This window comes from Tympanuchus pallidicinctus, unplaced genomic scaffold (genome assembly GCF_026119805.1).
Source record: "Tympanuchus pallidicinctus isolate F22 unplaced genomic scaffold, pur_lepc_1.0 scaffold18, whole genome shotgun sequence".
Classification (NCBI taxonomy): Eukaryota; Metazoa; Chordata; class Aves; order Galliformes; family Phasianidae; genus Tympanuchus; species Tympanuchus pallidicinctus.
The window spans coordinates 10343502-10371224 of record NW_026294699.1 but is presented as its reverse complement, the minus strand read 5'-3'; the positions used below and the strand labels follow the sequence as shown (position 1 = coordinate 10371224).

At 55.9% G+C, this 27723-nt stretch overlaps 1 protein-coding gene across 2 annotated transcripts in view; it reads left to right on the top strand.

Moving 5' to 3' along the window:
- The first annotated feature begins 14448 nt into the window (after positions 1–14448).
- Positions 14449–27723, top strand: part of RAI1 (retinoic acid induced 1) — a 58961-nt gene continuing 45686 nt past the window's right edge. For both annotated transcript variants that reach the window (XM_052679769.1, XM_052679767.1), the window contains exon 1: positions 14449–14542. The gene's annotated coding sequence lies outside the window, so the exon portion shown is untranslated. The remainder of the gene's footprint in view (positions 14543–27723) is intronic.

Below are 27723 nucleotides of genomic sequence, written 5' to 3'. Positions count from 1 at the left end.
AATCACCAGATTTTCAATGCTCCCCTATTAATTTTATTAGGCTTGATTGAACGTGGTGGATTGGGAACATACGGTGTGCGAATCAGACTCTGCTCCCACTGACACCCCAGTTAGTGCTGGGGACTCGCATGGATCCTGGTGATCCCTGTACATCTGCAGAGGTAGCTGCACCTTTGCCTCCATGCATGCTTTCACGTGATTGCGAGGGATGCAGCGACCCAGCTCAGCTACACATACCCAAATTCTCCAAAAGCCTGAGATGCTCTCAGGCTGAAAGTCGAGCTGGGCTGGGCGTGCTGTGCTTCCTGCTCCTTTGAGCCAGAAATCAGAGCCGAGTGCTTGGGAGCTCGAGATCTGCCCCTAGAGCAGTTGTTGAACAAAGGCCCCAGGAGGAGAGCTCCTGTGAAGGGAAATGTGTCGTGTTGATGCTGAAAGCTGAAGATGCTCGTGCTGGCATCAGGGCTGCCTGCCAGGCATCTTCTCCTTGGCAGAAGCCAGCACAGTCACCGCTGGGCAATCGTGCTGGGAAGGAACACAGCGATGCCACGGAGCGATGATTGCCCACGGGAGATGCTTTCTTGAAAGAAGGAATTAGCAGCAAGAAGTCCCAAAGCCTCTAGGAGCAGGATGACACATCCCTGCCCCAAGCCAACAGCGTAACACGATTCTCTGGAGCAGAAATCTTAAAGAACAGCATCCCCTGTGTGGCTGTCCTCATGCAGGAAATGGAGGAAAACCTACAAAATCTCCACGTTGAGGGCTCACGGTCCTCTCCCAGTTACTGTCTTCCGTTTTCACCCGTGGGTGTTTTTATCATGCTGGCTCGTGTGCGGTGCCCAGTGGGTGCATGTCGTGATGCAGGGAGGAGAGACAGCACGGCTCCTGGGCAGTGCTCACCTTCAGAGCTGGTTCCTGCTGTGCGCTGAGCATCTCGGTAGGTTTTTACGTGAGGAATTGGGAACGATGGGTGTAGCTGGAGCTGCTTGCATAAGCACAGCTTATCACAAACCAGGTTTGCAGAGCAACCGGTCTGGCACAGCTACAACCCACGGCCCCATCTGCTGTCTTGAGCAGCTGCACTGAAGGGCACCGGGAAGTTATTGCCAGGAACTTTTGGCAGGAGCCGGCGAGGAGACCTCCCTGCGGGGATAGCTGAGCCGGGCAGAGCAAATTGGAAAGGCAGCAGAGGGCAGAGCAGGATCTGTCCTTCCTGCAGGCAAAGGGGAATAGCATCCCTCCAGGCTCAGCATATTTCTGTGCCCTCAGAACCAAGTGCGTGATGTGTGAAGCAGGATGGAGCAGCTCCCTCTGCACAGCGGTCAGAGCCGGCATTTGGGGAACGATTCACAGCAGCTTCCCCGCTCCCTGAGGCTGCGTTCATCACCGGCATGTCTCTAATGAAGCAGAGGCTTTGCTTTCTGGGATCAATGAATCCACTGATCGTGACCTGTCTGCTAAGTGGGAAATCAGGTCTCTCCCTCCCCGAACTCGTCTGAGCTCGGCTCAAACAGCAGGCTGTGTCCCCAAGGCACTCCATGTCGCTTAATTGCAAATCCCGTGTCTGATTAGAGAGCAGCAGCACCAGCATGCAGAGCCGTGCTGCCACAGCCCAGGGAGCAGCAGCAGGAGCAAGGAGGATATTTCAGGGCTCCAGGAGGGTGGAAGTCCCCTGAGCTCTCTCTTGTTCTCAGTGCACTGATCCTACAGAGCCGGCTACAGGGTTTATTGCTGCTCCACTCTCCCCTAAAGCCCTAAATCCCTAAATCCCCCAAACCATTTGAATCCCTCCAGATGTCCTCTCTGTGGGGACAAACACTTGAAGAGAACTTGGCTTCCCAAAGCAGGAGGCAGCTGCAAAAGTCACTGCTACCACCTCACCCTATCATGAGCCCACCCCACACCACAGGCACCCTGTGTATAGCCTTATATTCCATCCCAAATAGGCAGCTTTCCCTGTGACTACAAAGCTACTCCATGCACTCCAGCACCTTTTCACCGTGCATCACTATCCTGTAAGTGCACTGCATTGCTCCAGACCCACATGGCACATTATTAGGGTGTCTCCATTAGCAGAAGAGCCACCTAATGCTCACCACAGCAGGAGGGATGGAGGGGCTGAGTCACCACATCCTGCATCACCTCCTATTCCTCACCCTGGGCATTCAGCCTTGCTCTTAGATGCAGCACGTAGAGGGGCTGCAGAGGGGAAAAATTCCTCCAGGGCTCAGCAGGACGACAACATCAGTGGTGGGGCTTTGTGCCACGTGTGATGGCCCCCGCAGCAGCACCCAGCACCACTCTGTGCCACAGAGCCTGCTGGGGACAGCACATCCTCCATATGATCTCTCAAAGCTATGTGGTGGGGCTCAGAACACCCCAGGCCCCAAGGGAAGGGCAATGTGCAGTTCTGGGACACAAAGAAGAAGGGCTGAGGCTTCCACAGGAGCATGCAGCTTTAACCCCAGGAACTACAAAGCTGCCTATAAATACCTCCTTGGAGCATCGCTCCACCTCCCCTTTGATGTGGTGCTGTTATTTACTTCGAATCCACTACTGCTGTTGTTATTTTTATCTTCTCTTCTTCCCCCGTTTCATGGTTGTTTACAGGCTGCACTGCAGAAACAACTCGGAAGGGAGGCATGAAAAAGCTTGGGGGCACGGGACAGCCAGACTCCAGCCAGATCCCTGTCACCACCCAGCCAAGGATGAGAGCAGTGCCCCTGGATGTGATCCCTGCAGCATCCCTCAGGGGCTGAGCTGAGGTCAGAGCTGAAACCCTGCACCCATGGCTGGATGGGCTCAGCCTGCAGCAATTGCTGTGGTCTCACATCCCAGCAATCTCACCCCACTTCTGCACACCAGCCCTGCTTTATACCATCCCTGGTTTCAGCACTCACTCACATCCAAACTGATCCAAACACGTTCAGGAAATGCTGGCAGGATTCGTGGTGGCCAGACACAGGAAATGCAATTAGGAGCGAGCAGCCCTCTGGACAGAGTGGCTAGCAGCAATTACACAACTCGAATTGCAGAGGGGCTGCAGGGGCCATTAGGAGCAAGGGCACACTTGGAAAAGGATTTATCCTTGCTGAGGTGGGTATCTCTGCAGCTGCCCTGTTGCTGCCTTCTCCTGCCTTGATTTATGCCAGGGGCAGGAGCCCAGCAAAGCGTACCTCCCTTCTCCCTGGTGCATCCAGGAGTTTTTTATTCCTCTTCCCTCCAAACTCTGGCCAGAAGCTTTGCTTGACTGGAGCACATCAACCCCTTCATGGTCACAGACTGGTACAGAGCATTGCTTCCTCGGACATCCCCCAATTAGCTGATCCCTGCCAGACAATGTGGCAGTGACTAGGACTGTCCCTGCTCATGGGGACACAGCTGTAGGAGTATCCTGCCACTGCCCAGCCTCCTGCATTGTTCAGTCTGCAGGAAACAGGTATCTCTGTAAGGCCAAGGCCCTGCCAGGCCCCAGGAAAACCAGGTGAACAATTCAGAAATTAATGAAAGTGAAAAAACTGTCAGCAGACGGACACAGATGAGTTTAATTCCCTTAAATGAATTAAAAATACATCACCTCACTGCCACGAGTCCAAAGCCTGGAGAGCCAGCAGCAGGGGCACAGGGAGAGCAGTGAGCACCACCACCATGCTCCTCCTTGCCCAAATCCTGCCCCAGGATCCCCCCCCCTGCCACCACCTGATGTGTGCATCCTGGGGTGGGATCCTGCGAGGTGCCAGCTCAGGTGGTACCAGCACAAAGAAGCTGCGGGAGCCAACTTTGTGATTCTCTTCCACAACCTTTTTGGCAAGGCGAAGGATAACCGAGCACAAAGCGATCTGTTTTGGAGAAAGCAGGGCCTGAAACAAAACCTTGTTTGAGGTTTAAGGTGTTTAATCCCCTTGTTGCTAAAGCCAAGATGCACCTCGGGCTGTCCCTGTTCCCTGTGCTGCACTGCACGTCCCTCCTTCCTGCACCCAGAGAACCAGACATTGCCAGGCAGCACCACAATCCCAAGGTCCCCCTTGGAGGATGCAGTACCCATCATCTGCACAATGTTTAGAACTTATTTTTTGGCAGATCCCTGCAAAGAGGGCAGATGCCTTGGTGTGAGGCAGCCCTGGCCGTCGGGGTAAATGTTTGCTGCTGTGGTTTGTTAGCGCTGGAGGGGAACTGCCATGCCCCATGGGTCCCACTTGGACATGGGTGAGACATTGAAGTGCAAAGGGCAGAGGGGGAAGGAGGAGAGCTGAAGCCTTTCTGCAGAGCAGGACAGACCCGGTGCAACCCGCGCCAGGCAGACATGGAACGATGGGGCTGTGCCAGTGGATGGGCTTAGCGGAGGCTGCAGGGAATTCCTCAGCACAGAGAAAACTTTAAGTCCCATTGCACTGTTCTTTCCCAAGGTCTCTTCCAGCACAGACAGGCAGGCATCCAGGGCAGCCTCCTGGCTGGGATTGCGCAGCAGGTCATGGCCATCTCCATGGGACGGAGCCGGCGAGGAATGATGCTGGGCGCCAGGAAGCTGTGCTCAGGGCACCGTGGTCCTGCTGCCCACCTGCCAGGGGTGCTGCCATGGGAAAGCCCTGGGTCACAGCTGGGGACCATCCGACAGTGCCCCACTGCTGGCACTGCCTTGGTTTCCAAATTTGGGCTGAAAGCAGCTGCTCCGCTGGCAGAAAAAAAAAACAGCAAGGGTGAAGGGGAGCAGCAACAGAGCCCATTTCTGGGCTGTTTCCCCAGTGGCATTGTTGCAGTAGGGATTGGAAACAAGGCAGCTGCATGACCTGCTGCATGCCTGCATCTGCTGCAAGACCACACCAGCATTCCCCACAGCCCCATACTGGCTGTTCCCCATGCACTCACATCGGGATGCTCTCCCTCCTCTGCATTGAGCTGCAGCACAATGGCTCAGAAAACACAGGCACTGACCCCATGGGTGCAGCACCCATGGGTGCAGGACACGAGGCTGCAGCTGCCTGGCTGAGGTTTCCTGATCAGCCCCAAATCCAACCCACTTGGTGCCAGTGCAGGGAGCAGCCTGCAATCTATCACCTCTCCCAGCAGCACAGTGAGAGCAAAATGGGCTCGGGGGCACGCAGTACGGGTTTGGGGCGTGCTCTCTCTGCTTGGCTAAAATGACACTAATTAAGCCCCTCACAGCGCGCTAAAGCTGTTCCTACAGGGCAGACAATTAACCTTGAAACTTGGCTTTTAGTGCTTGGAGGGGAGCAAATTTTTCATCCTGTTATTTCCCTGTGCTATTAAGCTAATACCAGAGATGGTGAGGGAGAAGCACCATTACACGCCTGCAGCCCTCTGCCAAAGCACGCAGCCCCAGCCCTCGGCAGGCTGTTATTTCACCCAAATCCCCAACAGCATCTCCGTCTCTGGGGTGTGAGATGCAGCCAAGGCTGTGGCACTGCATGGTTGCATGGCATTGCAGCTCAGCTCTGTGTGCACACTGCTGCCAGTGGTCCTGTTTTCCTGCAGGAGGAAGGGAAGGAAAAGGTAAGGTGAGGAATGGGGGACATCTGGCCGTGCAATGCTCTGGCCGTGTTTTAGGATGGAATTCCCCATTCCTGAGGGCAGAAGGGATGGGAGAGTGAGAATAAATGGGAATCCGAAGCTGTGAGATGCGAAGGACAGAAGCAAACCACTGTGTGTTAGCAGAGAAGATTGTTGTGCTCCTCTCCTTCCAAGTGGGGTCTATATGGTGGGGGGAAGGGGTGAAAGTTCTCAGAAAAGGAAATGAGAGCACATGCTGGGCTACAGAACCAAGAAAGCCTGGTGCTGAACACGTGCCCCTAACTCAAGCAATGATTTCAAACAAAATGCATCTGGAGAAACGAGCAGTGGGGGTCTGCGAGTCATTTCCCCATGGCTGTAATCGATCTCAGTTAGCACTCAGGCTTAAAAGCCCTTTTCCCTGTGGTCAATCTTAGGTTAAAACCTCATCTTCCCTATCAGCTGCACCCAAACAGCTCTCATTCAGCTGCAAGGTGAGAAGTGGTGGGGGGCAGCCCCACGGGTAAGGACAGGAAGCCTGCATGATGCCCAAGCCAGTGAGCAAAGGAAGATGCATAAGGTGTGATGCTCCCTGTGACAGTGGTTCCACCGGAAAATAATTCAGCCCTCGCCTGCAGGGATGTGATGGGAGAGACTGTGCTCAGTGGGACCCAGTTCTTTGCTGGGGTGATGCAGCAGGAATATTCCCCCAAAACCACACGGAGCAGCCCACAGTGTTGAGACTGCCGCTGAGATGAGCAAAGCCTGCTGAGCCAGATGAGAGACAGGCGTTGCCCATGGGAAGCTTAACACCATCCTGTTGGCTGGGTTGGTGCTGTCTGTGTCAGGCACAGCCAGCCTGCACGCGGGTGCTCCTTCAACCACACAGCCCCCAGCCCAAGAGCTGTCACTGGCGCTCGCCACCTGTACTATCCAGCCATCCATCAGCACTGCAAACCTCCCCCATAACCTTGGGGAGCAGAACTGGGGCTGCTCAACCTCACTCCTGAAATAACAGTGCCCTGAAATAGCAGCCAGCCTCCCACCTGCGCACTGCTGCTGTGAGCGCATTCCCAGCTTGTGCTGCTAATTGCTTGGCCTTTAAATCAGAGCATGAAGGGCTGCAGCAGCCCTCCAGGAGCCATTTTGTGCTGGGGGGTGCTGTTAAGTGCTGTTTCTCTGAAATGGGCTGGTTTTAACAGCTTTCCTCTTTTCTTAAGGGGGTGGTGCATTACGGAGGATGAATAAAGCAATGGAAGGGAGAGCTGCACTGTAAAAGCCAGTCTGCTGCTAAATCTGTTGGAAAAATGATGCTGCAAAGTGCCTGTGCAGTTGTTTGGCCATTTGTTAGCCCGGCGCAGGGGTGGGTTTTGCTGTCTGCATGGCTGTGCTCTGCTTGTGAAGCTGGGGAATGGGTGGCAGAGCAGCACAGGGCAGTGTGCCCTTGGTGTGAGTGGGACTGGAGGAAGGACCCAGGGAGATGAGGATGCACGGAGATTTCTTCCTTCCTCTGGGTGACATTTTGGCTTTCTGCATCACTCTTCCTTCTGTAAGGTGATGCTTGGATCCTCCTTTTCTCCACAGAGAATGCCACAGAGGCATATCCCACTCCTGCTGCCTTGCAGCCTTTGCCTCCATGAGAAGCGTGTCCATGAAAGACACATCCCCAGCAGTTCTGTCACTTCCTGCAATCAGCTTTCATGCCTGGAGCAGCAGATGGTCCCGGCTCCTGCTGTAAAGCACAGTGGAGGTTTTACATTCCCATGCTCCTGGAGCTCAGATCCTGCCACAGCCATGCAGAGTGTGGCTGAGGGCTGCAGCCGGCTGTCACTACTTGGCACTGTGCTTCTCTCTGCACAAGGAGAAGACAAACTGACTTGCTGCTCCTATTGTGCAGAAGTGGCAGAGCCCTAATGGGAGGGCTAAATCATGGAGGTGCTTTGAAGTGTCCTCCCATGGGCGTAAATCAGCCCTGCTCTGGAATCATCTGCCTTGTGCTAAGTTACACCAGAGAGATGCTGGGTCCTTTGTGGGAGCATCCCTGGGTCCCCTCAGCATCCATGTGTGTCACAGCATCCCTGGTCCCTGAGCAGTGCCAGGTGGCTGCATTTTGTCTTGAGACAGCGGGGATAACCCAGCAGCTCTGGCAGGGGATAAGGGAGATGAAGCCAAACAGGGCTGGGTTGGTGGGAGTTTAAAACTTCACTGGCCTCCAGCTCCCCAGCTCTGCTGGAGACTGGGTTTCTCCAGGATTTGGGAGGGTTGGCTGCTGCTATCCAATATCAATGCTCACATCTGCAAACCAGCAGCAAGGCTGAGACCGTGGGAGCAACCGTGTCCTTGGGTGCTGCTTGCCCAAGCCTGGGGAAAGCTGCCTGCAGGCTGCAGGTGACATTTCCTCCTCTTGGAGTTGAGGTGTGCTATGCTATGGGCTGAGAGAACCTTGCACGTGGCTTTCCTGGCAGGCATGGGGCAGTTCCCAAGGATAAGGTTTGGTACTGCACCAAAGGTGATGCTGGGAGGGAGCAGGGGCTGCCCCTGGGTCATGCTGCTGAGCTGATGGCTTCCATCAAGCCCCCATATTGGACATGGAATTGTTTTTTCCCCATCCTGTGCTGCAGAAATTCAGCAGCAGTGTTACCTCCAAGTGTCAGCACGAGCCCACCACACCTCCATCCGTGTTGCACACAGCATGGTCAAGATGCAGCTCCCAGCACTCATCCGCATCCCTGCACATCTTTATAGTGCTGCCAATCACCACACTGGGACACCAGGTCATAAAAATACTTTCAGCAAGTGTTACCTAACTGCTGCAAGCAGGATACTCCCATCCCAAGGCACTGCCCAGTGAAAGGTGAGCCCCAATTCAGCACAGTACTGAGAGCTGCCAACCCTGTGTGCTGCTTATTGCAGCCTGAGCTCCAGTATTGCCCCGAAGCGACGCCAAGCAGGGTTCACCCTGGCACCCATGGCCATGCCAGTGAGGATAACATCCAGCATCCTCCCTGATGTGCTCTGTACCCGTGCACTTACAGCCAGATTGCATTCCTAGGCCCAGTGCCGTGCTGCAGCCCCAGAGCTCGCTGCATCTCTGCCCTGGGTGCTGCCAGGGGCTGCCCCAAAGCCGGGCAGAGGCTGCCACTTAGTGTTGGGAAGGGAGCACGGCTGCTGCTGCACCCTATGCTGCAGGCACAGCACTTCAGCCTGGGGACCTGCATCACCCCAGGGGCTGCGATGTCCACAGGCAGCACCCAGCCTGCCCTGAGCATCACAATTAATAACAGACCTGCTAATTGCTAGTCGTGAAGCTCACAGTTCTCCAGCTGTAGTCTTTGGGGTTCAGAGCAGATCTCACCCCATTGGCTTCACTTGTTGTCTGTCTCTGAGTGCCTCAAGCAGGTGGGGTCATGGAGACAAGGGACTGCCCCAGCTGCACTGCAAGATGGAGACACAGAGAGATGCACTGCACATCAAATAGCCAGAATAGCTGTAGGCAAGCAGGAGAGCAGATGGAGCAGGTCAGCAGGAGGAAGCAGCAGGCTGAGGTTTAGGAATGGCATTGCCATGCTGGTGGCAGAGGATTAAAAGACACAAGGCCATAAGAAAATTCCCCTTCACCCAACAGTGAACCCTGTCCCATTCTAGCCAACCCCTTGCCCAGGGGGCTCCCAGCTGCTGGGGAAGAGCTCTTCATCCCACAGCCCTTTGGGGAAACTGAGGCAGGGAGCAGCCTGGCTCTGCTCTGCCCTCCCACTCCTCACCTCCTGCTCCTTCTCCTTGTTATGGCCATGATTCCCAGAGACTGTGGTGGCGGTCCATCCTTCCCCCATGATGCTATATTAGCTTAATAGTATTTTTCCACTCCATTTGAGAGGAGAATTTACAATGATCTCTGATTAGGTCTGCCTTGTCAGTGCCATAGTCTGCAACCCTGCCCTGCTCCAGCTCACAGACCGTGGGCACAAACTGACATCCTCTCATCATGCAAAAGCCTCAAAACTCCTTGTGTCATAGTTTGTGCTTGCTAAAGACCTCAGGAGCAGGAGGCAGGGCTATTCCCTATGCTGCTTTTTCCTACCCTTCTTACAGTGGGGATGCTTGCAAAGCTGGGCAGGCACTCTTGCAAACCCCGCTTGTGATCCCACCTGCAAACCCTGCTTGTGATTCCTGCTTGCACATCCCACTCACAACCCCATGCAGGCAGGCAGAGCCTCTGCTCCCAAACCACCACCTCACCCGCTGCTGCTGCTGCTCCTCCTTCACCTCTGCCACAGACAGCTCTGGGCTCGCTTACCAATTAGTGTGGCCCTGCTCATTAAAGCTCATTATCTGCCGGCGTGAACTTGGACGGATGGTGTGGGCTTTGGCAGGGGATCAAACCTTCCTTCCTTCCAACCACGTCCCCTCAGCTCTCCCTGCTCCAGGAGCAGCTCCTGGCCCCCAGGAGCTTCTCCCCCCCATGCTGTGTCCCCGGGCAGATGGGGGGTCTGTGCATCACAGCCACCCCATTTCCAGCCCTGGGCATCCTGCACCTCCAAAGCAAAGACTTTCCAGACCAGGACAACTGGAGCCAAATGCAGCCTGATTTCATCATAGCAGCACGAAGGAGGGAGCCCTGACTTTCCCAGTGCTCCTTCCCCTGTTTCCCAACACCGTCCTTCCCTAGGGAGCCACCAGCTCTGGCTTTCATTAGCGACAGAGCATGCTTTGGTGAATGGCTCTTGTCAATATCGATTAAACTCCATCTTCCCATGTGCACAGAAATCCTCTTGCAGACCATTCGGCATTACCATCCCAAAATAACTGGGTAACAAGACCTGAGTTAACCCTTGCTTCCCCCCTCCAAAAAAAAAAACCAACAACCCCAAGGTAAAATCCCCCACTAAAGGCTCCTTTGTTCCTATTGCACAGCAGAAACCCACGGCCAGAGGAAAGCAGCTGGGCTACATTCAAGCCAAACAGCCCCAGCTCGCGCCAGCCAGGGCTGAGCAAGGGCCAAGTTGTAGGGCTGTGCCTGCATCATTAACCAAATCCCCAGCAAACGCTCCCCGTGGCACCCAACCAGCTCTTTGGGGCTGCAAATTGTGCCCGGGAGCAGATTCTTCCCCAGCTCCTCCTTGCCAGGGTGCCTTTTACCGCAGACATCCGTGTGCCTGCATCCCACGCTGCCCGGGATTAACTGCCTCTTTTATTGCTGCCAATTACTGGCAGGAAAGCTGCCGCAGGGCTGGAGGATGCGAGCACCTTCCCGACCCTAATGATGTGAGGTTTTGTGCAGCCGCAGCTCCTTAAGGGCTGTAAGGGGAGGCTCAGCCCTCACTCTGCTTTCCTGCACCCCCATCCTTTGCACCCAATGCTGGAGGTTTGCTGGAACCCATTGCAAAAAGCAATTTACGGAGAACTGCCTCCTCCTGGCATGGGTTGGGATGCACTGGGGACAGATGGGTTGGATACACTGGGGACACATGAGCTAAGATACATTGGGGGATGCATGTGTTGGGATGCAGTGGGGATGCGTCTGCAGCGACCTGGAGCCCTACCCGTGTGGGTGGGAGTGGAGGCTGCGGGCGGCGGACCACACTCAGCTGCTGCTGAATGCTCTGAGATTTCACGCTGCGAGAAGAATGAGCAGATAATAGGATTTTCCATCTCTTCAAAGGGCACGCAAGGCAGCCCTGGCGCTGAGCTGAGCCCTGGGAAGAGCTACGGGGCCGATCCTGCTCTGCAGCTGTGAGGATGCTTTGAGCTGTGCTGGTGATGCTGGGGGGGCTCACAGAGTCCCCCTGCCCAAATGGGGACCGGGGGCCAAATCCAGCATGGACATGGGGCTGGGGGCACCACGCTGCCCGGCCTTCCTGCTCACCACCCTGGAACCCCGTGTGCCCCAAATGCTGCACAGCAGGAGCCCAGGGACCATCGGGAAGCTCGTTTGGAGAGCTCCCACGGCCCCGCAGCCCCGCTCCATTTCTCCCCGGCTGCCTTATCAGCAGTGACTTTCCCGACAGCAATCGATAGAAAACATTTTATCGCCTTCCCAGGCGGCAGCATCCTTAGAGTGGCTCTGATTTCTGTTTCTATGGTGACATCTTCCGGGCTTAGGCAAGATCTTGCCTTTCTTGGTTGGTGCTGTGTGGTGGAGACGGGGGAGGGGGAAGGCTGTATTTTGTGTTGTTGTCGGTTTTGCTTTTTTTTTTTTTTTTTTCTTTTTCAATCTCTGTACCATTTTCGGTGCAAGAAGGAAGTGGCAAAGCTCCGAGCGCGATGCCTTCAGCCGGCTCGCAGCGCTGGGAGGGGCCCCGGGGCGGCTTTCATCCCCACAACGCACCGCAGCCTCCGGAACCCAAGGGGGCCTCCGCTGTCCCCACGCCTCTGTCCCCTTCCACTCCTCCGGGTTTCCCCTGCAGCCCTGCAGGCAGCTGCTCGGCCACACAGCGGGGACGGAGCACAGCATATTTTGCTCCTCGGTGCTGCTGCCTCCTCCTTCCCCTTCTTTTCTTCCTCCCATCGCCTGCTGAGGAGGAGGAGGAGGGTCACGGCCATGCCCCCAGCTCACAGGACCCGATTCAGAAGGGACATCAGAGCACTGCACAGTGGGACGCAGCCTGCCACCTCAATGCATGCAAATGGTTTTTGCTGAGTTATCTGCACTTGAGGAGGTGACTGCCTGATGAATGTCAGCATCGGTCCCTCTCATTAAGGCTCCTTTGGCCACAGAAATGGCCTCGCCTCCTGCTGCTTGCCCCCACCAAAGCAGCTGGGAGACACAACAGCCACCAGCAGCTCTCATCCCCGTGTGCTCACGTGCATTTAGGAAATCGGCCCCCAGCTTCTCGTCCCCATAACCTGGCAGCCACCAAACCAGCACCACCGACACCCCGCTCAGCCCACATCCTCAGTGCTGAGGGAGCAGCAGATGTCTGGCACAGATGCCGGCACATCCCAGCCTCCATTCTGCACTCCTCTAAATCCCGTTTACATTCGGCGACCTGCAGAGGCTGAGCAATGCAAGGGGAAAGCTGGAACTACATCCTGGCGTTAAGTGATGGTGAGGGGATTGCTCACAGCATCAGGCACGGACCCAAAGCACTTAAAGCAAGGAGAGCAATGCCCAGTGTGGGTGTGCTGTCACCTTGCCCAGCACAGAGCAACGAGCTGCCCGTGACACAGATCAAACCCCACGTATTTCATCCCAACGCAACGCCCTTATCTTTGACCCCAAATAAAAATTCTTCCTGGCTCAGCAATACAAAATTATCTGCGTGTGCATTAATGCCACATATCAATCAACTTCAGATGCAAATCCACAAAGCGTTTATCCTTAATTTGACCATAAAAGGATCGCTCCACGCCAAGCACCTCGCTCAACATTGTTCCGGAGAACGATCAGCAAATCTTCTCCTGGCCACGGTCAAACACTTGGAGCCTTGGCTTGTCCTAATGGGAACAATCTGGCCGGTTCCTGAGAAAGGGCAGAGCGCCGAGGCCAGGAGGAGAGCAGCACATCCTCCCCTCGTCCCTGGGTTCTGAAAAACACCCTCAGATCTGGGAGCTGCGTGGGAGCGCTGCCATGGGATGGGAGTGCACTCCCCTGGGGAAGCCCATTTACTGGGGGTCAGTGGGATCTGTGATGCCAGGCGCACTCCACGGGGCTTTTTCTGTGGTCTCTTTTGAAAGAAATTCTGTTGGTGCTAAAAGGCCTCCAGCCCAACCTGGTTGTGCTGCTCCAGCCCCGCGGGAACCCCACACCCTGGGGACATCACTGTCTCAGCACGCAGGTGGCCTCGCTCCAGAGGGACGCACCCCCCATCCCCCTCCCCCATTATGCACATCCTGCTGGGAAAGATTTCCCCTCCGCGCTTCCAAGTCCCGGCTGAAATGAGGCTGAAAAACGTGCAAAATGCTGTTTTCCCTTCGTTTCCTTTGTGCGTTTCACAGCGTGTTCTGCAAACAGGGCACTTCCTCATAGTTTCGCTCTGGCTCTCGTGTTCGGGAATAAGAGAGGCTTTTATTTTTCATAGGAAAAAGGGATAATAAATCAGCAGCTGGGCTGAGAGAGCCCACGAGCCGCCCATCACAATACCTGCGCAGGCTGCCGCGGCCAAAGCCGGCCGTCAGCAACGGGGCCGCAAACAGAGGGGTCCTGGGTGCCCCCCGCTTGGCACAGAGCGGGCACGAGGACCCGGAGACACAAAGAGTTAAGGAGCTGCAGCTGCTAACCGGCAAGAGCTTCTAACAGACACCTGACGGAGAGGAAAATACCAAGTAAGCACTCGGCAGCGGCGCTGCCCGCAGCCAATTTTCCTCACTTAATATGTTTCCTGCGCTCGTCCCCCTCCCTGACCCCGGCTCCTCCCCGGTGCGCGCTCAGCCGGCCAAGCGGGCGCGGTGCCATCGCGTCCCTCCCGCGTACCCCGCGCGTCCCCCCGGGCTCCGCGTGCCCGACGCCAGGCGCCGCTCCAAAATCAGACCTCGGCCTCGCCGCGGCGCCCTCCGCCCCGCGCCCAGCCCCGTAAATCTTCCCGTTACCCGCTCCCACCGCTCCGCGTCGGGTCCCCGGCACCCGGCGCCCTCCGCACGCGCGACGCCCGCTACCATGCGCCCGCCGTAGGCCGGCGGTACCCACCGCACCGCGTGCGGCACGCCCGGTGCTCACCACCGACGGCGACGCCGGGCTCCGGCACGCGGCGGTACCAGACCCGCGGGGCGCGGACGGCGATGCCCGGTGCCCGTCGCGCCTCGCGCGGTGCCCGTCACGCCCGGCGCAGCGCCGCCGCCCGCCGCTCGGAGCGCTCCCCGCCGCCAGGTGTCGCCGCGGTCCCGGGCAGGGCGGCGGGCGCGCGTGCACTTCCGACGGCGCTCGGTCATGCCCCCGACTTTCCTCCCCTCCCTCCCGGCGCCGCGCGGGGCTCCCGCCCGCTGACACCGCCGAGGCGCTGAGCACAGCGCGGCGCGGCGGACAGCGGCCGCCCGGGGATGGCCGCCGGGGCCGCCCCCGCCCAGCGCCGCCGCTGAGACGCAGCGGGGCACGGCCCGCCCGGTAAGAGCTGCGGCACCGCGGGTGGGAGGGGATACAGGGGCCGGGGCGGCGGGGGGGGTGTCCGGGCAGGCCGCTGCGCTCCGGGAGCAGCACCGGGGCGGGCCCGTGGAGCCGCAGCCCGGGGGGGAGCGAAGCCGAGCGGAGCGGGCGGTGAGCGGCGGCCGTGGCGTTGTGTTCGCTCCGCGCTGGCGGCGGCGGCGGCATCTTCTGCGGCCGAGCTCCCCGAGCCGCGGGGGCAGCGCCGGTCCCTTCCCTTTTCCTTCCCCTCTCCTTTCCTTTCCCGCTTCCTTTCCCTTCCATTTCCCTACCATTCCCTTTCCATTCTCTCCCCTCCTCCTTCTTTTGCTTTCCCTTTCCCTCTTCCTCTCCCTTTCCCTCTGCATTCTCCTTTCCCTTTCCCCTTCCATTCTCATCCCCGTGCCCCTGCTCTGCATTCAGGCTGTGCTGCCGTTGCATTCCATTCGCGGTGTTCCTATTCACAACCACATCCATCCTAACCTGGACCTCCCACCCTGAGCACGAGCTTGGCTGCAGCTCAGAGACGGCAGAAGAGCCTCTCACTGCCCCCAGCAGCACCCCCAACCCAGGAGGGTGCAGCTTTGTACATTTGAATCCCCCCAGTGCAAGGTGGGCTGGGACCCCCGTGACCCCTCCGGGCTTTTGTGCCAGGGCTGATTTCCAGCTGCTATTATCCCTGTGCCCCTTCTTATTACTCCCCTGGAAACATTCAGCTCCTCCCCTCAGTGCTCTCCCATTTGGGGACTTGGTGCAGCTGTGGTGTCCCCGTCCCGGTGTTGGCATCCTAGGGGCTGTCTGTCCAGCTGTGATGGGGTGGCTGACGTCGTGGACCTGTTGGAGGTTTGCATTGACGTCAGAGTGGGGAGCTGCTGGGGTTGCGCCTTCCTTTGCCCCCACCTTTAGCACGGTGTAATGGTGCCTTCCTTAGATGTGAGAGCGTTTGGTTTTGCAGCATCTCTTATGGCTGCAGGTTCCTACCCGCGGTCCCCTCGCTGTGCTGTCCTCTGGTGACCTCCCCAAAACGGTGCTTTCACCTTCCCCAAAGCAGTGAGGCAGATTGTGCTGTGTGCTGCTCTTGGGACACTGCATGAAGCGAAGGCAGTGGTGATGCCAACACCTTCAGAGGGCTCTTGGGCTTCAGCGGAGCCTCAGGGAGGGTCTGAGAATGGTTTCCTTGCTGGGTTCTTTGCAGAGCATTCCTGCCCCTTGGCATTATGCAGCTGCCTTTGTTGGGGTCACAGTGTGTGTCCCCCGGGTGGCCAAGCAGCTCCGTGGTGGCCCTGCAGACACAGCTGTTACCCAGAGGAGGAGATGCGTGTGGCATAGGTGCAGACTGACTGCATGCAGTGCCCTGGGGCTGCACGCTCAGGTGCATGCTGAGAGCGTGTCTGCTGGTATCTGTCAGTGCCAGATGAAAATGGACCTGGAGCTGCTGAGAGGCAGTGGCAGAAGGATGGGAAGGAGCTAAGAGAGATGGAGAGGACAGCGTTCCTGGAGCTCTCTGCTGGCACAGGGAGTGCGGTGCTGGGGCTTTGTGCACGGGGTTGGGGTCACCCACGGCCCAGCTGTGCAGCTGGGAGCTGCGTGAAGTTCATGGCAGGAAGTGAGAAATGAAAGAAAGAAAAAGAAAAAGAAAGAAATAAAACAGCATGACTGGTAGAAACCGTCAGGGAGATTTAGGGAAGCACCCGGCTGTGCTGGGAGCCTCACACACGGTGGTGCCGGGCACCGCAGAGCCACCTCTCCTCCCGCAGCCCTGTCTCCTCTGCAAGCCCCAGGGAACGATTGCATACAGAGTGCTTCGTTTCAGAGCCGCCACCGTCATTTCAGAGACCTTTTAGGCAGGAAAAGTGCTCTGTAGCGTGTAATTTGAAGGCTCTGCTCTGAACCTTCGCTGTCGCTCTGCTAAATGATCCTCTCCTCTTCTCAACCTTTGCTGCCTGGAAACCAGCGCCGGTGACCTGGTTCCTGGCCTCGCTCCGTGCCAAGGTGAGGGGGGACGTGGGGTGCCAGGAGCAGCCCCCCGTGGGGTGTTCCTCTCTCCCATGTTGTGGGATTTCAGCCAGTCTTCATCATCTCTCGCCTCTGCCTGAGCAGCAGAGGTTGTCACAGCTCACCCAGGGTTTGCCAGCCTGCGGGGCCGGGTCTGGCGAGGGCTCTGCAGGAGATTGGGCAACTCCAGCTGAGCACCTCTGCAGTGTGGGAGCTGTTGGAACGGCCCTCGTGGGGCTGCAGAATTATTTTTGGTAGCAGCTCGGGGAAGGATGCTTTGTGCTGTGCCCTCGGAGGAAGCAGCGCAGCTTTGGTTTCATTGCCCTAAGCCAAGGGCAAGGCGTGCTGTGTCTGAAGGGGCTTCCTTGCTTTCTTCTTCCCTCTCCTTCTTTGCCCTCCTTCCTCTCCTAGTGTAGATTGCCTTTGCTCTGTGTTGGTTGGAGCAGGGTGAGCTGCGGCCTTCTTCTTGCCACGGGCACTGGGCAGCACTGTGGAGGGAGAAGGAAGGGGAAAAAGATGAGATGTTGGCACATGGAGAGCTCCTCTTGCTCCAGGTTAGATTCGCTTTTGGATTTGCCAAGGCAGTGAGAGTCAATGTGACGTGCAAGTCAGTGCACGTCACCACATCAGACACATGGATGGGGCAGGATAAAAACGTGTGAGCCATCCCCATGGTGCTGGCAGTTCCGTGGGGCCAAACAGAACTGGGGATACCACCGTGTCCCCAAGCAGTGGCTGCCACTCACTGCAGCAGGACACAGGACAGAGCAATTAGAGTTCCCCTTCCCCTTAACCACTGGTTGCAGGGATGCTCATGGATGCAGCCCTTATGGGGATGCTCACAGATGCCGCCCTGCCGGATCCAGGTGGAGGGACGGTGTGATGCACACCTGGAAACGTGCTCCAAGCCCACGAGTTCAGCATCGCCAGATTTGGGGTGTTCCCCTGGTACAGCTGCTGGGATGTGGCATCGCATGGGACCCACACACGGGATGGCTTTGGCTGCAAGGTCTCATTTTTGAGAGCTGGAATGTGCTCAAAGATCGGCTTTCCGAGTTGCTTTTTTTGGTTTTGTTTTGTTTTAAATGACAGCATTTCCCCTTTAAATTTACATCTCTAGCTGGGGAACACAGAGCCTGGTGAGAGAGGGAGTGTGAGACTTTTATAAAAAGAACGAGCCGGGTTTTATTATCCCTTTGAGACGAGCAGGGAAAATCTATACTGAAGGCATGAAATAGCAATAAAAATGGACTTTTTGCCAAAGCAAAATTAATTGAGTGGATCTCAGTCCTCAAGCCTGAGCTCTGAGAGGCTTAGGAGATGGGTATGAGCCGAGCTGCCCCCTCCCAGGCTCCTACCTCACCAGGACAGGAGGCAAAACCACACTCCAGTCCTCGAGGTTGGACATGGGAGCAGGGGTTGTGCTTGGAACAGCAGTGCCATCGCTGGTCTGGCCTTGGGACGCTGCATCCCCATCACCTCCCCCCTGATGGAGCAGGGACCTGTTCCAGGTCCGTGGCTTGGAGACCTGCTCCAAGGACATGGCCTGAGGATGTGTTCCAAGGCGCTTCTGGGGCAAAACCTACGTAGATAAGGAAAGCTTCTCCTGGTTTTTGTTCCTCTGGACACTCAGCAGCTCTGCTCTCCCTTTCTCAGGGAAGGCTGGGCAGAGCACGGGGGGACAGAAGGGCTTTTTTCAGCAGATGGTGCAAAGAGGATGGAGCTGCGTCAAGCTCCCAAGCCCACCAGAGACGCAGAGATTAAATAGCGAAGGGCTTAGAGGCAGCTCCAGGCGGGAAGAGGAAGGAGAGAAAGGGAAAATGGGGGTGGAAATAGGATTGGAGAGTGGAAGGGGGGAGAGGAGCGCTGGTTTGAACAGGAATCTCCTCCCACTTGATGTCTCCCCTCCAATTCGGAGGGCCTGGATTCGGTGCCATAAAAATATAGCCCTTTTCAATCCCTTATCTTGCAGGAGCAGAAACAATTGGCCTGCAAAGAAGGAGAAAACAATCTGTTTGACTGACAAACAAAAACACATTTCTGCACAAAAGGAGGAGGAGGAAGAGGCAGCTGTCTGGCTGCTGCTCCGGCTTTTTTTCCTCTCCCCTCCCTCTCCTGTCCCCTCGCTGACGGTGTCGGAGCGGAGCTGCTACCCTTGCCAGCACCGCAGCCGCCGTTCTGACTGGCTGGGTTCAATGTCAGGCTCCTGCAGCAAATGTCATTGTCCGCCCCGTGTCAGCAGCCGTGGCGGGGCTCTGGGGGATCGGCAGCACTGCTTGTAGGGCATGGAGACAGAAATGGGGCTGAGGAGGGGGAGCGGCTGTGGGGGCTCAGGGTGGCTGAGCTGGTGATGGAGGGGTAGCAGGAGAGGTCTCATTGGGGATGTGGGCTGCTTGGGGTGGGTAGCCATTGCTGAGGCTGCATTGCTGCTGGAACCTCCAGCTTCTCCAGCAGATCTCCAGCTTCAGCTCTGTACCTCAGTTTCCCCGTGTGCAAAGTGAGCATGAGAGCAGGAGACTGCTGGAGGAGAGCCGGGGGACAGCATCACTCATTATCCTGACACATCATCTCAAAAAGCAATTACGGCAAGTACCGTTGCCATCAGACAACCATCAGAGCCCGTGGGATTCCAGCTGTTCTCCACCTTCCTCAAATTCCTCCATCCTCTAAACTGCTGCCCCCAGCAGCAGTGCTTCCCTTCTGATGGGACTCTGCTCTCCATGGACACGTGGAGCAGACACCCGCCGTGCAGCACCAACACTTGGAGCAGCAGCAGCGAGCAGGGATGGTCTCTGTGGAGCTCTTAGCATTGCCCCATAGGGAATCTACCACAAATAAAGGAGCACAAGGAGGAAATCTTGAAGTCACCATGATGGCCTTCCCTGCCTTTGGTGCAGGTTGCTATTGGAGTTCTCTGGAAAGCTGTTGGTGGACAGTTGTCTTTTTCCCATTTTTAAGGAGCTGCTTTGCTCTACAGGAGAATAGCATGGAAGAAATCGGAGCTTCCGTGAGTTAATGACAGATAATGATGATGAACTCGGTTCATGAGCGGCTCACCTGGTGCCTCCATCCAGGCTGGGATTGATGGAGCATCCAGAATTGGAAAGTCTGAGAGATCCAGCCTTGACTTGCTCAGAGTGCCACAACAGAAGCTTTGAGGAATATCTGAGCCAAAACATTAAAGAACTTCATATTTTGCTCCCAAAATGGAGAGTTTTCTGCTTCTCCCTTCCGCTTTCATTTCAAAGGGAAGCGAGAGGAGCCACCTCTCCGCATGCCCAGCTGCAGCAAGAAGACTCAGAAACCGACAGGACTCCTACAACTTCTGTGCTTGGCTTTCCTCTGCAGAACAGGAAGATGCCATGTCAGTGTGCCTCGTGATCCGGCCGTAACCTCTCGTTACCCCTCCAATGTCAGCTGACCAGGCTGCGCGGGGCTCCGTCTCTAGCAGAGCTTTGCTGTGCCGTGCTGTGCTGATTTCAGGCAGGAAGAGGCCCAGAGCTCCCACGTGAGCGGCGTTTGCAGGCTCTGCAGGCAGCAACCAGCGGGTTTTGCATCATCAGATCCCATCTGTACCCCAAAAAAAGAAGCCTGGGGGGGGGGCTGGTGTCTCGAGTTCAGCGCTGGAGATGCAATGTGCTGCTGCAGAAGGTCTGACAAAGGGCTCAAGTTTGGCTTGGGGTGAAGCAGCCATCACCCCCCTGTGCTGTAGTGTCCAGTATGCCATGGGAGCAGCTCTGTGGGCAGAGACAGAGCCTGGCTCAGGAAGGGATGGCAAAAGTGGGTTGCAGCCCGCTGGGATCCCACCTCCCTGCTCCAGCCCTGCTGCTGCTGGCTGCCATCGCGGAGCCCAGATGCGGTGTGACAGCCGTCCTCCCGGCGATGGGTGCATGGTTCTGCACCATCCCCAACCACTGCGTGCAGCTCCAGGCAGGGCCCCATCCATGCGTTGTTCAGAGGGGCTCTGCTCCTGCCTAATGGTGGCTGGTGGTGGAAGGGCTGTGAGAAATGCCTCATTCTGCACTTTTCCCCCCTTTTCCACTCGCAAACTGGCCGCAATTTTTTGTAGCTGCATTAAGCATTCAGAGTGACTGTGATTTCCCCCATCGTATTCATTATTCAAAATTGTCCTCCAGATAATTTCTGCAAATAATTTGAGGGCTTTGCTCTTTTGTGAATACTCGGGCTCAAGAATCAGAGCCCTTTTAATTGGGATCTTGCATCACGTGCCGGGTTTTGGCTTCCCAATTGGGCAGGCTTCACTTTCAGACTCGAGGTTTGGGGAGGGAATTATTGTGATTAAGAATTTGAAATTCACATTCTTCCAGTATCTTCAGTTGCTGCTTCAAAGCAGCGCTCTGTCTCTTCCTTTTTTCTCTTCCTGGCTGGAATTCCATGCCAGTAACTTGTGGTCTTGGAGAACATAAACAAAAATGTGGCACACCACCCTCTAAATGTCCTTAACAAGTTGAGTGGTGATTCATGGTGATTTCTTTTGTATTATTCTCCTAGCTCGGGTAAAAATAATGATGAAAATAATTTTACAACATAAAAAGTCACCCAGCTAGGGGGCATTTACAGCATTTGGTTTATAGAACCTTCCATCCACGGCATTCGAGGTGCTCAGGAGCATCCTACGGGCACACTCCATCTATCCCCCATCCCAGCAGGACCCCGTGCTGTACTGGTGCCCGCAGAGCAGGGCAGCACCCAGCTGCTCGCTCCCTCCAGCTGCTGCTGTCGTTTGCCCTGCAAAATAAAACCCCTCTAAAGGTACAGCAGGGACCCCTTAAATGCAGAGCTGTGGCGCGCAGTTAATCATATCCTCTTAACGGGTTTATTCGCTCATTAAATATTTAAGACTCGTTTCTCTTTATCAATAGTGTGGAGGCGTGCAGGCCTGGTGCAAAGATTTATGCACACAATAGGATCGGTGTGTTTGGATTTGTTTGAAGGGATCTGAGAGCCATTTAAAACCCTACCGAGAGGGACGGTGCCATGGCCCTCCGGTGAGAACTGTGCCTCCTGACCGTGGGTTGAAGGCAGTGGGAGGGGAGGCTGGGTGGCATGGGCTCTTCCTTGGTGCTTTGGAAGTAGCCGTGCCCCTGTTTGAGAGATGCAGAGGTCTCTCTCGGGGCTGCTGTGAGCTCCCTGGGGCTGAGAGAATTGCTATGTGTGAAGGCAGCACTGATGTTGGCTGTGGGCTTGTGCAAAAGATGGCTTTTGCCCCCTCTGTCCATCACTGTCCATGCAGAGAGCTTTGCTGTAGAGGGTTCAGATGTGAATTCCAGCTTGTTCAGGAGCAGGTGCAACATCTGTTCTGCTGCTGCTGCCTGGGCTCTGCTCCTCTGGCAGGGCTCAGAGCACTGGTGATCTGTTTGGGCCATGGCACGGGGAGCACCTAGCCCACCCCATGCACTCCCTGCCTTCTGCAGCCCACCTACCTGAAGCACCAGTGCCCTCATTTCCCACTCGAGTCCCCTTGCGATGCTCCACGGCTGCCAGCTGCTGCCAGATGTGCTGCCCTGACTCGGAGAAGCAATCCTTGTGCATCATGCCTGTTCCCTGCTCCCCCATGGCCGTGGGTTGCACCCTGGTGCTGTGGCAATGGAGAGCCAGGGCTGGGACTGCACGCCTGGATCAGCTGCACAATGTCACCTGTACCCGTCCTTCCAGCAAGCCGGAGCTTGCACGGACAGCAGGTCCCGGCATGCAGGGCTCTATCAGCAGCTCGGCAGCCCCTGCTCGGATCTGGAGGGAACATCTCACGCCAAGAGCCGTCCCCCACGGCTGCAGCTCACAGTTGGCGCTGGCAGCAGCTGGCACCCGTTTTTTAGACCTCTTCCCAACCCCTCTCATGAGGTGCTGGGGAGGACAGAGGGTGCAGGGGCAGCGGGCAGAGCCGACAGCCCAGGGCCAGGGGGGGAACGTGCAGCCATCAGATATTTCCCCAAAGCTCTCCTGCTTTGCGACGTGCCCATTGGAAAGGAAGGATCTGACAGCAGTACGACTGTCGGGCGGCTGTGCTGCTTTTTTTTTAAAGTTCTATGATAGCTTCTCTTCTCCCCCCTCACACCCCCCCCCCCCTCACACCCCCCTGCTTTTTTTTAATAGCTAATGCATCTGTCACTACTTTCCTAATGAGCTTTCCGAAAGGGCCTTGGGGACCTCTACCTATCCGTGTGGGTTTGGATTGGAGCTCTCTCCGGGGAGGCCGAGGGAATTCAGCTCCCCATGTCACCCCCAGCTCTTCTCTGAGGGCAGATTGTCCGGAGGGAGGGAGGGAGGGAGGGAGGGAGGGAGGGGAAGGCAGCAATATCTCAGTGCTCGGATTGCTGGCGTGCACCCCCTGCAATCACAGCCAATAATGACAAAAAGACGGGGCTGCTGCCAGAGATAGAGAGCTGAGCTCCAAGCGTTACAGCAATGTCACAGCCTTGGGACTGCTGCTGGCTGCTACTGGAAAGAAATTTCCTCACAACAGGCAGAGTTATAGGAAGGAGACATTGATTGCATTAAAAAAAAAAAAAAACACCCTCCCCACTTTTTTTTTTTTTAATAATATATTTTGGCATGGATTTTCAAGGCTTTTTTTTTTTTTTTTCCCCAGCCTTTCCCCCCCCCCTCCCTCTCTCTCCATTCGCCATTGAAGTTGCGTTCAATAAAACCCATCGCCCGAGAGCGTCTGTTCGCGTGTTCTCAGCAGCACAATGGGCAGAAGGCTGCAGTGTGCAGAGCTCAGCAGCCTCGTGCAGACAATGAGGGGCTGGGAGCGGGCGGTGGGGGCTTTGCCTTATGTTTTTTTTCCCACCTGCCGGCCCCCACTACTAATTGTAATCACAAAAGGCAAATGGGAAGGCACCAGAGGAGCAGGGCTGTGGTTCACCGGGGTCATGGTCTCCATCAGTCATTCTCGCAGCCTGTTGCTGGGTAAAAGCCTGGATCCTTGGTTTGTCAAACGCGTGGTGAAAGCCTCTTCACCTCAAAAAAAAAGAGAGGAAAAAAAAAAGAGATGGAAAAAGCATGAACATCCCACTGCAGTCCATGGGAGACTCTCCATTGAATCATCTCCGTAGATGGGAAAATAGAGCGTTGATGATTCAGACACAAACCTGGGATCTCATCCTCTCTCTGACACCGTTTGGCAAATTGCTCAGGTCCCAATCTGGCCCGGATTGAGCTGCCATCCCCATTCAGTAGGGCACGAGGGGCTGAACCGGTGCCCTTGTTGTCCTCTGCAGCTCTAACCCGACGTTGCATGGTGGTGGAGGAGCTAATGACTATTAATGCCGGCGAGATGCTTTCAGATCTCTAGATAAAAGGTGCTCAAGGAGGGAAAATTATTATCAACATGGGCCAAATGGCTACAGGGGATTGGAAATCTGTTTGTATTTGTAGGATGTAACCACTAAGGAGGGAGAGACTGGGACAATGGAGCATGCACAGCACTAATGGAACGAGCGTAGGAAAGAGGGTATCTCTGGAGACCCTTAGAAACCATTTCCCAGTGGTGAGATCTGCTGGGGTTGTTTGTTCTGCTTCCCAGATGAGAGCTGCGGTCGTGGACGCTTTTATCTCTTGCAAACTGGACTGGGCAGAGGGACAGAGCGTGCTGCGGGGATGTGCCCCAGGGCTCTCTGCTGGGTGGGCTCATGCATGTAACCATCCTCAGCTTCCATTTCTGTCATTGTGCTTTAGAGCAGAGGAATCCGGACAGGAAATTTTCACTCGGATTTTCCAGGCAGGGATGATTCAGGTCTGGCTTCTGGCAGGGATGCCAGAGCGCGACTTTGGCATCTTGAGCCCATAGTGGCAACAGAAAGCTTTCTCAGAGTTTGCACATCACCGTACCATCCCGGAATGGAGTGAGGGGACACGGTGCAGCTTGAGGTGTGGATTTAGGTTCCTTGAAGCCTGGAAGATGCACTGTTCCAGCCCATTCATTGCATTTCCCAGTACAACCCCCTTTCTCCGCGTGGTGACGGCGCATGCCGACGCACAGTGGTCCAGGTTAGCTCTGAGCCCGGTGGTGCCAGGTGCTGTGCAAACACAGGTTGTTCCCTGGAGATTACAACCAAGTTAGACAAGCTGTTCCTTATCTGAGGGCTGATAATGCTGAGAGCCCCTGCGTGGTGCTGTGCAAAGCGTTCAGGAAAAGCAGCCTGGCTCCCGGGAGCTCGCATCCCTCATACCCACAGTTCCTGGCTGTTGGGCCGTGCACCGTGCCGACATCATGCTGTCGGCTTTGCTCCGTGCCGTGCCCGTGGGCTGAGCCCCATTTTGTGCCCTGGGGAGCTGCGGCCTTTCCCACTGAAGACCTGCAGCTCAGCACGCTCTTTTTTTTCCCTCCTGGACACTTTCCTTAGGTTCTTTCTTCCCTCTCATTTTCTCTACCATCAAATGAAAGACATTCAGACCAGAACGGTTCAGTCTGCTCTTTGTGTCTGGAAAACAGAACACCAAAGACAGCTGGACCTACCCGCGATGGCCACGGCCGTGGCAACAGTGGCTCTTTGTTAGCGTTGTTGTCTCTGCCCCTATCTGCAGCGTCTGGGGCCCTGCCTCTTTAAAGCCTCAGCGCGCCGTGTCAGAGCCAGCAGAGTTCAGCTTATTAATGGATTCGCTAGGTTAATATCCCAACAGTTTTGCGTCGTGTTGGTTTTGTTTTGGTTTTTTCTTTTTTTCTTTCCCCCCACCAGCATAGTTCAGAAGAAGGGGGGAAGGGGCAGGAGGGGGATCCAGTTCCTTTGGTGGGGAGGAGGGCACGGGGCGGCTCAGGGCTTTGGGGAGCGGAGCTGGAAGGGTTGGTGGGGCCACGAGGAGGTGGTGGCCCAGCCCTTCCCTTCCTGTCTGCGTGTACATCTCTCTCTATCTCCTTCTCCTGCGGGGTTCCCTGCATCAAAGCTTCTTCCAGTTCTTATGCTAATGAGGTGCATTAATGCTTAATGACTGTGAACAGGCTTGTTTAATTGCACCTATCTGAGCAGGAGGCACGTTGCTGTATAAGAGGGAACGACCATGTAAGCAGCTGCATGCCCTCCTGGACAGTCTTAATTACATGTAAAACTGATGTGATCTAAACCACCAGGCTGGTGATTAGTTTAGTGAGGCAGGTGGTACTTTGCAATTCAGTGCCTCGGAAACTCTAGAGCAAGTGAGATCAGATTCTTTCGTAGGCTATGGAGGATAAGGCAAGCCCTGATCATCCTTGAATTTGATGTTGGGTGGGGACAAGCACGGCATAGTAGATTAATTTAATTAATTTATTGCAGTTAGTTTGCGAAGACATTATCCGCCGGCGTCTGTGCAGAATACTGAGCAGTCCCATTAATGCAATGCTATTTTGCCTGCAAATCCTCTCTCCCCACCCCTTACAGGAGGAATGAGCTGCGATGGTCTCAGCTTTCCGCAGCGTTATCTCGCGCTGTTTGAATGCGACCGATTGTCTGAACTACAAAGGGGCCCGGCGCTAATGCAAAGCCATCCCTATTGGCACCAGACCTAGATTAATGACTCTGCATGCATTGCCTTGGCTCGGAACTGGATTTCCCTCCAGCAGCTCCTGGCGCTGCTGTCTGTGCTCCCATATCCTTGCAATTGTTTGCTCGGCGCGGGCAGCGGGTGCAGGAGCACCTCCAGGTGTGAAGGCTGTGAGGTCGGGGTGTGCAGGTATGGAGATAGCTGTCGTCGCAGCCATCTGCTGCCGATCGCCTGTCCTCGCTTCTTGTGGTTATTTGTTTTGCTGTACTGCACCAGAGGGGGCTTTAAAAACAAGGATTAAACAATTCTTAAAAAAAAAAAACCTCCACCTTTCTTTTAGAAATTAATTTCTGCAGAGGAATCATAGGATCAGGAAAAGTTGGGAAAGGCCACAAAGTTCATCAGGTCCAACTGTTAACCCATCCCCACCATGCTCACTAACCACATCTCGGTGACGTGGCAGCACTTCGGGGTGCTGCTGCTCTCCGTGGCCCCAGGGAACATCCCCGTCCCCATCCTCATCCCCCTGCAGACCCTTTCTCTCAGCCTCTCCTGCCTCGCTGCTCCTCCGTTCCTGTCCCCATCCCTTGCACTCTCTGATCTCTCCCTGCTTGCCGGGGCCCCTCAGGAGGCTCTTCCTGACGTTACTCCCACAACAACCACTTCCTTCCCCTCCTGGCAGCCCCCGGCTCCGCAAACGTCCCTGGCTCGCCCTGTCCCTCGCTATCTCCCCCAGACCCCTCTTTTGCTTCTCCCCTTCCAACGGACTGTTTATTTTGTGACAGCGCTTATCTTGCATTCAAAGGCTCTTTCTGTACGCAGAGAACCCACAGCTGCAGGGCCATCGGGTGGGAGGTGAATCCATGTCCTCCATTTCCCCTCTCCTGCTTCCAAAGCCCCAGTGTCCCCAGCACCTACAGGGTTTTACAACCAGAGAACCAAAAGCAGCCATGCTGGGTGGCTCTCAGCCCGTAATGAAGCCTCTCTCCAGCCCATCTCTTCCAACCGCGTTGCTTTCTTCACAAAATGAATCCCCACTGCAGTTCAGGGTTGCTGGTGGGAAGTGGGGGCCCAACCATGGCATCCTCCTGTAGGGCTGAACCCTGCTCTGAGGGACCATGGTGGCCTGCCTTCCCACAGGAGGAGATGGAGACCTCGCCATATGCCTCCTCCTTGTCCACCCCTCATCTCCATTCCCCGTCTCGTTCCATCAGCTCATGTTTTGTTTCTCCCTTGGCCTTGCTTTGATGGCAGACGTTGGCTGGAAAACAAGGCTTTTCCTCTGCACAGCCCCATTGTGAATCACTGAGGTGGTCCTGAGCCACCACGCACAAGGGCCGTGTCGTGGGGCAAGAGGCCTCGCCGCCATGTTGGATGTGACCGCCATGTTGGATGTGACCGCCATGTTGGACATGGCTGCCATGTTGGACACGGTGGCCATGTTGGACGTGACACCCATTTCGGATGTGACCGCCATGTTGGACATGACCTCCATACTTCCATCCCCTCCCCTGGGCCCAACGAGGCACTGTGGTGTTATGCAGAGATGTCCCAGCGCCTCCACCACGGCGTTGTTTGGGGCTGGGGGGGCTCAACCCAGTGCCGTCTGCTGGTACAGCAGCCTGCTGCCCAGCCACAACCCCAGCAAAGCCTTTTTTTAGCGCTCCCCTGTTTGCCAGGCGCACTTCCTT